The sequence below is a fragment of the Schistosoma mansoni genome, chromosome 7, assembly GCF_000237925.1.
Source record: "Schistosoma mansoni strain Puerto Rico chromosome 7, complete genome".
Taxonomy (NCBI): Eukaryota; Metazoa; Platyhelminthes; class Trematoda; order Strigeidida; family Schistosomatidae; genus Schistosoma; species Schistosoma mansoni.
The window spans coordinates 2,611,075-2,621,299 of record NC_031501.1 but is presented as its reverse complement, the minus strand read 5'-3'; the positions used below and the strand labels follow the sequence as shown (position 1 = coordinate 2,621,299).

Genomic DNA, 10,225 nt, shown 5'->3' with positions numbered 1-10,225 from the left:
TCATGTATCTATGAATTTAGTAGTGTCGAAAGATAAGAACGAGCAATATAAGTCACTTCTAAATAAGTTCGCCGATTTGACGAGGGCGTCGTACGACAACAGAGATTTTAAACATACAGTACAGCACCATATCGTCACGAAAGGTCCACCGACTAGAGTAAGAGCGCGAAGGTTGGACCCAAAAAGGTTAAACATTGCGAAACGGGAATCCGAAAAATTAATGAAACTTGGTATCATAAGGCCATCTAATAGCCCCTGGGCATCTCCGTTACATATGGTTCCCAAAAAGAATGGAGAAATCAGACCATGTGGAGATTATAGAGCCCTTAACAAGCAAACGATAGCAGATAGATACCCAGTGCCACATATCCACGACATCACTACTGAAATGGAAGGTGCCACGATCTTTTCGAAAATTGATCTTGTTCGAGCATATTACCACATTCCAGTGGCCCCAGAAGATATACCGAAAACGGCTGTAATCACTCCATTTGGTTTATTTGAGTTTTTGCGAATGCCATTTGGACTAACTAATGCAGCTCAAACCTTTCAGCGATTCATTGATCAGGTTGTTAGAGGTTTGACAGGAGTATACGCATATATCGACGACATATTAGTAGCTAGCGCTACCGTCGAAGAACATCTACAACATCTACGACAGTTATTCACGAGACTTCAAGAACATGGCGTCACTATTAACGTGGAGAAATGTGAATTTGGAAAGAAATCATTGCAATTCCTAGGTCATATGATAAATTCTCGAGGTATCATGCCAGTTCCAGCAGAAGTTGCTGCTATTCGTAATTATCCGTTGCCCGAGTCACAAAAAAAGTTACGACGATTCTTGGGACTAATAAACTATTATAGGCGATTTATTCCGAACTGCGCAGCAATACTACAGCCATTAACGGACGCTTTGCGAGGAAATACCCGGACATTCCGTCTATCGACAGAGGCCATACAGGCTTTTGAGAACGCTAAGCGAGCACTACACGAGAAAATGATATTAGTTCGACGAAAGAGCGAAGCGCCACTAGCTGTCATGACGGACGCATCGAACATAGCAGTGGGAGCAGTACTGCAGCAGTTAGTAAACGGTACATGGGAACCGATTTCATTTTTCTCGAAGAGATTAAATCCTACACAAACGAGGTACGGTACGTTCGGAAGAGAACTATTAGCGATTTACTTGGCAATTAAGCATTTCCGACATATGATAGAGGGCATCATTTTCACAGTGTATACAGACCATAAACCCCTCACGAAAGCATTAAACGCCAAGCAGGATAACTATTCGCCGAGGGAAATTCGACAATTAGAATTTATTTCCCAATTTACATCTAGTATACAGTATATTAAAGGTAATAATAACGAAGTGGCAGATGCATTGTCCAGAACAACGATAAACGCGATTATTACAAATGGAATTGATTATCACGGTCTCGCGAAGTTACAAGAGACAGACATCGAACTAAACAAGCTAAGATTCGATGACACGTCATTATTATTCGAAGATGTTAAGTTCGGCAACGCGAAAGTAATATGTGACATGTCGACAGGCCGACCCCGCCCATTCATTCCTAAACCATTACGACGGAAAGTATTCGAAAGTATCCATAACCTATCGCACCCGGGAATAAAAGTCACGATGAAATTAATCAGTGAGCGTTTCGTATGGACAAAAATGAATCGCGATATACGAAATTGAACGCAAGCATGCATGAAATGTCAAAAAGCCAAAGTACATCGTCATACTAGTTCGCCAATGGGTTCATTTTCACAGCCAAACACTCGATTTGAGCATATACACATCGATATTGTGGGACCACTGCCAGTTTCGAACGGGTACAACTATATTTTTACATGCATCGATAGATTTACCCGATGGCGTGTAGCGGTGCCAATAAAAGACACCTCAGCCGAATCCGTAGCCAAAGCCCTTATCGAAAATTGGATTTCTTACTATGGTATACCGGCGATTATCACAACTGATAAAGGAGCTCAATTCAAAAGTCGACTCTTCCAGCAGCTTACAGAACTCCTCGGAATTAAACGTATACGAACGACATCTTACCATCCAATGGCAAACGGAATGGTTGAACGCCTATATAGGCAGTTGAAAGCGTCCCTTACATCTGTCATTGTCAATAACGATTGGGCTAATAAGCTTCCTTTAGTCATTTTGGGTTTAAGAACAATAATTAAACAGGATATGGGATGTTGTCCAGCCGAGTTGGTATATGGAACTACTTTACGTTTACCCGGAGAATTTTTCGCTTCAGGTAAAAGTGTTCCGACTGATGTAGCCAACTACGTGCAACGCCTGAAGAAACACATGAACGATTTAAAAATAGCACTTCCCAGACTACAACAACGACGAGTATTCGTACCTCAGCAACTACATAATAGCACGCACGTATTCGTCAGAAGAGACAATATACAACCACCTCTGCAACCGAACTATGAAGGTCCATTTAGAGTGATTACGAAGACAGATAAGACAGTCACGGTAGAAAAAGCTGGGAAGACAGACGTAATCAGCATCGATCGAGTGAAACCAGCTTTCATTGACAGCGATTTTCAATCGACAAGTACAAGTCTCTCGAAGACGATCACACCGACGAAACACGAATCTCAAGAATCGACGACGCTAACGCACCAAAAAGAAGAGACTCCGATAACGACAAAATCTGGTCGCAGAGTAAGATGGCCGCAACGTTATGTCGCTACAATCTTTTACTGATAATTTTCTGCTATTTCAAATACTAATTATAATTCTTCCTTTTCATTGTATGCATATGGATTACTAAGTTCATGTTATACGCTATTAAACTCGGCACAGCTTATGTACACCCTTACGCTTATACGTGTAATTTTTTTTTCGAAGCGATACCATATTCCTTCTATATCTTACCGCTATTTTGTATAGCCTAACGGACGGGCACGAACTGAATACACACCAACTTCATTCTAATTTTGTACAAGCCCATATCTACGACTGATTGTAACTACGCTATTCAATTTACTGTACTTTATGCAAACACAGACATTTTTTTTCATATAACTTTGTTTGCAGGGGGGAGTTATATAGCAACCATCCTATAATCAATTCCGATTATAGTCAATTTCGGTTAAGCCCTTTTTATAACTTACTTAACAGACATCGTTATTTGGGATAGTAACAATTTGCATATTCTTTGCACTGCTATACCACTAGAGCACATGACACTCTATCCGAAATGTTGACTACTTAAATATCGTTCGATGACTCATACTCCTCCCCATATATGTACGCACGCAAATATTATTATCAGCCTTTGTTTTGCTTTGCTGTGCCCTTATTAAATTTGACTATAAATTGCCTATGTAATTGCTTGCTATTCGTTCGCTTGCTCCTCGTTCGTTTCCTTCGCTTGTTCGCCTGTTCACTCGCTCTCTCGCTTGCCGCTCGCTCGCTCGCTCGCTCGTTGATATTCGCTCAGGTGTTGTTAACTTTCTGACCTGAGTTATTCGACAATAAACTGTAGTTGCTGCTATCCTTTGTCTTCTGATTTTACGCACCGTTAAGATTAGAATCATAACGGTTATCGAAGTAAACGATTAACGAATCGCGGCACTACATATTTATGGAATATTAGTCCATTAATATATCCCAGAAATTACCTGTACTTTAATCTTCACTAGGAAATAACAACCAAGCATCAAAATAAATATACACATATTTTATTCAGTTGCAGTCATCATAAGATTCGTGTATGAGATGGGATATTTTATGCTTTCGTAAACTGGTCGAAATGGTTTTATTAAGAGGGAAATTCCTCGGGACTTTCATTTAAATGTCTAATCAACTAGATAACGTCCAGGAATCCAGCCTAATGGTAATTGGTGTCCATAGATATGTTAATACACTTCTGGGTCCCTCAAAGTCCAAAAGCCCAAGTCCACCAATGGTTTAGAATCTGTTTGGGACCTTAGATCCCCAGAACTCACTTTGGAAAAGTCGTAACTTAGTAGTTTTATTCTGGAAATTTGAATTTTATGTATTTGCACCAAGAAACGCTTAGTTGACCTACAGCTTACATTTCCCACTCAGAAATCCCTAACTGTCATTGGCTGACGGATTTTTTTAGTACGCTATTTTGTGGCTCTCACAAGGGCGTCTCAATCATTGTATAAATGAGCTTAATTTTTGAGCTTAGTGACCTCGTATTTTCCGTATGGTTGTAGAATACATTCTCTACGCCTCATCAAGATTTCTTCATCTAGTTAGCAGGACCGGGGACAACGTATTAGAATCAGCCTATCGTATGACTGTATCATTGACCTTCGTTCAGTTTATCGAGTAAGGTGAACTCGTTATAGCATCAAGCATATCAGAGTCAGTGTTTTCTAACTCTCCTAAGTAGAAACTCTGTACCCGCTTTCGTAAAAAAAACATCTACTTGTGTAAATACGGTCAGTAGGACTTCCCAGACAGTGGCTATAACCTCGTAGTTATATGACAGCATTTCGGAGGAAAAGCAGGCCCTCTCCCCACCCTCAAGCGTATTACAGCATTTAGCGGTGGATTTTTTCTGTGCTTATGGTTTTATTTATTCTATGTTATGAGCTGTGCTCTATGAAGAGAAGACAACTTTACCAAAATCATTCATTTAAGGTGTAATAAATCTTACTTCCATTTCTTACTATAAAATGAATCCCAATAATTAAAGCAATGTGATACTGTGATGTTTAAATAAATCAATGACTTCTTCGTATTGATGACTGTTGTAATTTTGAATTCCAAATACAATACATTCGTTCGGGCACATCTAATACTTCTTGATTAAATTGCGTTATTCCTGGGATTACTAGTTTATACTACAATTCAAATACTTCTGATTACCATATTGGCGTCGCGATGGAGCCTGAGATACAACAGTTGGACATTCATTCAACTTCTGAAGCTTTTGAAGATTACCTTGAAAGGTTTGAGATATGGAGCATGACCAAGAAAGATATGAAGGGTGACAAAATTGTGGCACATTTTCTTACATTCATTGGTCAAGAAGCCTACAGATTACTAAAAACCTTGGCATATCCAGATAAGCCGATTTCACTCCCATATACAACTCTCAAGGAATTACTATTAAATCATGTGAAGTGCACCAGTTTTGAATGTCGTGAGAGAGCAAAATTTCATAAGATGATTCGTCAGGATAACCAGAAGGTTAAAGACTTCATCCTTGAATTGCAAAGACAAGCTGCCAAATGCAATTTTGGTGATCAACTTCATGTACAGCTAAGAGATCGGTTAATTGCTGGAATTAACATACCAAGTCTGGAAAAGGAGCTGTTAAGAATGCCGAACTGTTCTTTTCAAGATGCTAGAACTGCATGTATTAACTACGAAGCAGTGAATGAACTTCATATTCAATCGATGAAAATTTCTAATACTTTGCTTAGTCGTCATGATGAATTACAATCTCAGGGTCGGTCAAATTTGCGTTCGTTTAATCGTGATTTCTATTCTCGTGGAAATATGAAAGGTGGTTTAACAAGGGACTGCAAAGCAAACAACAAAGGTGAGAATAAGTTTGGTAAATGCTTATCTTGTGGCAAATTTCATTCTCGTAATTCATGTGCATTTCGTAATGCTAAATGTTTTAAATGTGGCAAGATAGGACACATTCAGTCAGTGTGCAAAACTACTGTTCACTTTGCTTCAAGTATTACTAAGTCTGGTAATTTAGATCCCGATAATTCTGCTGTTTCTAATGATCATTTATCTTTATCCACCACTTCGAAAGGTAATGTTCATATTCAAAAGCGATTATATACATCCCTTGGTTCATTTCATGACTTTATTGTGGACACAGGTAGCATAGAGTCCATTATTTCATTCAAGAACTTGAAATCTTTAGATCCTAATGTTGTGGTAAAACCCACTGAGGTCTCAATACTGGGGATTACTGGACACAGACTGCCTATACGAGGATGTTGTAAATTGCTAATAAGAAATGATAATTCTTCATACGTACCTTGTGAATTTTTAGTTAGTGAGACAGGACTGTCCATACTGGGTTTAAAAAATCTGAAAAGGCTTAAAGTGGAATTGTCTCTACTAGTTTCTACAGAGAATTCTGATGCTGCACTCAAGGATTTGATAGCTGTGTGTGCTAAGTGTAGTGGAGGTATGAAAATTCAGCCCATAAAACTTCAAGTACAGGGTGATCCAGTCTTTCTTAAAAGACGAATAATTCCTTATGGTCTTCGAGAAGCAGTACATAAGTCACTGAACGATTTGTGTGCGAAAGGTGTAATTGAACCAGTTCAGTCCTCAGCATGGGGTACTCCTATTGTTACGCCATTGAAGTCGGATGGCAAGACCCCTAGAATATGCGGTGATTACAGATTAACACTGAACTCCCGTTTGTTGAAGCAAACATGCACGACGATGGAGGCTGAAGATATTCTAAATCGACTTCATGGTTCTAAAGTGTTCTCGAAAGTTGACCTGAAAGATGCTTATCTTCAAATCCCTTTAGATCAATCTTCATCTATCTTGACAACAATTAACACTCCTTTTGGTCTGTTCAAATACAACTTCCTTCCATTTGGTCTTAGTTGTTCTCCAGCCATATTTCAAGAGGTCATGAATAAGATAGTCAGCGATATTGAAGGTGTTGAAGTTTATCAAGATGATCTCATTGTTCATGGTGCTGATAAAGTAGTTCATGACCAGAGACTTATTGCTTTATTGCGTCGTTTAATTGAGAAGAATATTACAGTGAATCCAAATAGATGTTCATTTAGTGTATCTAGTTTTGAATGAAATGAAATGATGAATTTTATTGACGATACTATTCCTGCTCATACTAGAAGCAAGACAATTTACATTATTATTATTATTACCTTTATTATTATTATTATTATTTACCATATCGCTAACTCACCCCCTCCCTTTTATCCCCAATTTGTGTAACCTTACTTTTCAATTTATGCAGCAGCTCGCCCATGGTGGAAACTCTGTTCCGTCTAAACGATCTCTAGTCGCTGTTTGGTTGAAAGTGAATGCTTCCACCGATTATGAATACTGAAGCAGTCTTTCTGAAACCACGTACACCGTTCAAGCTGGCTTCCTTCAACGTTCGCACACTAATGCAGATCGGACAACAGATGGGGCTGGCTATGTCTTTACAAAGTCTTAATGTTGATGTTTGCTGTCTATCCGAGACCCGTATTCAAGACTCTAGTGAAGTACTACAAATCCGCTCTCCATCTGTCGCCTCGAAAAGCTTGTTCCACGTGCGCTTATCCGGGGACCCTGTGGCATCTTCGTCTGGTCTTGCTGGCGTTGGTGTCGCATTAAGCGCTAGGGCTGAGGCAGCACTAATCGATTGGATCCCCATTAACAGTCGGTTATGTGCTGTTAGATTAGAAAGTTCCATCAAAGTGAGAAGAAATCGGCGTGAGAAACGGTGTCTTTTCGTTATCTCCGCCTACGCTCCGACAGATTGCAGCCCGGATGCAATCAAGGATGAGTTTTACCATCAGTTAACTGTTCTTCTCCAGAAAGCGCGTTCGACAGATATTGTAGTACTAGCCGGAGACTTGAATGCACAGGTCGGGCGTCTAGGCACAGAAGAGAGTCGTTTAGGTGGCCGATGGGGACTTGTTGGTCGCAGGACAGATAACAGGGACCGTTTGCTGCAACTGTGCACAGACCACAACCTGTTTCTGGCCAGCACTAACTTCCGGCACAGTCATCGCCGGTGTGCCACCTGGCGTCCTCTCTCTGCATCTCAAGCCTGGACTCAGATTGATCACATTGCGATCAGCTACCGCCGGCGTGGTTGTGTTCAAGACTGCCGCTCCTTTTGGAGTACCTATCTGGAGTCTGATCATACCCTGGTCTGCGCCAATCTCACCTTACTTTTCAGTGGCCGAAGGATTGACCGCCACCAACGGATCGATGTTAGTAAACTGGCTGCAACTTCTGTTGCAAGTAAGTATCGAGCGGAGCTAGCCTCTAGGCTAGCTACCACCCCACCGAAAAGTATAGATGAGCATTGGTTGCTTCTTCACGACGCCATGAAAATGGCGAGTAAAGCCGCTTGCGGCTTCGCGAAACGTCCCGCTTACAAGCACTGGGTTTCCTCTGGCTCCTTACAACTGATCGAAGCCCGTCGGTCTACTCCGGGTGACCGTGAGTTTGACCACAAACGAAGGCTGTTACGTAGTCAAATCGGGCAAAGCTTGCGTAAGGACCGGGAAGCCTGGTGGTCGGAGCGTGCTAATGAGATGGAAGCAGCAGCTGCATCTGGTAACTGCCGGAAGCTCTTCCAACTCATCCGAGCCACTGGCAGCAAGAAGTCTGGTGTGAGTGAAACAATCTACGAGGATGATGGGATGCCAATCACTAATATCTCTCGACGTCTTGGACGATGGGCGGAATTTTTCGAAGGGCAGTTCAACTGGCCTGCTGCTCCGGCAACATCAACCAGTTTGTCCTGCCCCCCCTCATGGCCAGTGACGACTGATCCACCAAACGAGGCGGAAGTCCGCAAGGAACTCCAACTCTTGAAACGTTACAAATCACCGGGCCCAGATGACTTACCTCCGGCTCTTTTTAAAGATGGTGGTGACTTTCTGACTAAGGAATTGACGGTGTTGTTTGGAAAGGTTTGGGAGCAAGAAAGTGTTCCAACATCATGGAATGAGTCGATAGTCGTCCCTATCTTTAAAAAGGGTTCACGTTGTTCCTATAACAACTATCGGGGGATAAGTCTACTCCCGATTGCGTCCAAACTATTGGTTTCTATCATTCTTCGTAGGTTGTTTAAAACCCGAGAACGATTGACTCGCGAGGAGCAGGCTGATTTTCGTTCTGGTCGAGGATGCATTGATCACATCTTCACCCTCCGCCAAATGTTAGAACACCGTCATACTTATCGCAGGCCAACAATCGTAGTGTTTCTTGATATCAGGGCGGCCTTCGATTCGTTGGACAGGACTGTTCTCTGGGATTGTCTATTGAAGAAGGGTGTGCCTGAGAAGTTCATTAACATCTTAAAGGCCCTGTATACGAACACCTCAGGCAGAGTGAGGGCATACAACCACCTTTCTCCCTTGTTCCATCCGAGCAGTGGGGTTAGGCAGGGTTGCCCGATCTCACCATTTCTCTTCAACTTTGCTATCGACGACATCCTGGAAACAGCTCTGATGGATGCAAGTAATGGCGGTGTGTATATGTTGCCTGGAGAACGACTTCTCGACCTCGAGTATGCGGATGATATTGTCTTACTGTGTGATAATGCCCAAAGCATGCAATCCGCACTTAATCCGTAGGCAATCAGTGTCCGCAGGTACGGCATGTGCTTTGCACCCTTCAAGTGCAAAGTACTCATAGAAGACTGGCAGGATTCTCATCCCGCACTCACCCTGGATGGTGAGGAGATCGAAGTAGTTGAGAAGTTCGTGTATCTAGGCAGCTATATAAGTGCTGGTGGTGGTGTGAGTGATGAGATTGATGCACGTATAAGGAAAGCCAGAGCGGCTTATGCCAATCTGGGCCATCTTTGGAGCCTTCGTGATGTTAGTCTGGCTGTAAAAGGTCGGATCCACAACGCGTCGGTGAGAGCAGTTTTGCTCTATGCTTGTGAAACCTGGCCTCTCCGAGTTGAGGATGTTAGACGACTCTCTGTGTTCGATCATCGTTGTCTCCGAAGGATTGCTGACATACAGTGGCAACACCATGTTAGTAATGCAGAGGTTCGGCATCGTGTGTTCGGGCGCAGAGACGATAATTCAATTGGTGTCACCATCTTGAAACGCCGACTTCGGTGGCTTGGACATGTTTTACGAATGTCGTCCCAGAGACTTCCACGTCGTGCATTATTTGCCGACTCTGGGACTGGTTGGAAAAAGCGGAGAGGAGGTCAGTGTATGACATGGTGTCGTAGTATGAAAGAAAGCTGCAAAGGGCTAGCTTCTGTTGGTCCTTCACGACTCCCTGGCTGGGGTCCGAGAGATGGTGCAACACAGTGGCTAGAGACGTTATCAGATATGGCTCAGAATAGAAGCCAGTGGCGATCCTGCTGCAACCTTCTTTTACTTTCTTCATAAAGAGTGGTTCTAACTTTCTTAACTGAAAGAGTTTTCTGGTTGTACATTTTAGTCCGCCTTATCTTTTCATCCTTTCTCTTCCTACTTTCATTATTTTGTGTGGCGCATATGTATCTGG

At 42.1% G+C, this 10,225-nt stretch overlaps 1 non-coding gene across 1 annotated transcript; it reads right to left on the bottom strand.

Annotated features, from left to right (window-relative positions):
- Positions 1–4,377: 4,377 nt before the first annotated feature.
- Smp_tRNA_02369_Pseudo_TTG.1.1 lies at positions 4,378–4,444 on the bottom strand. The gene has a single exon. It is a non-coding gene (tRNA).
- Positions 4,445–10,225: the final 5,781 nt, after the last annotated feature.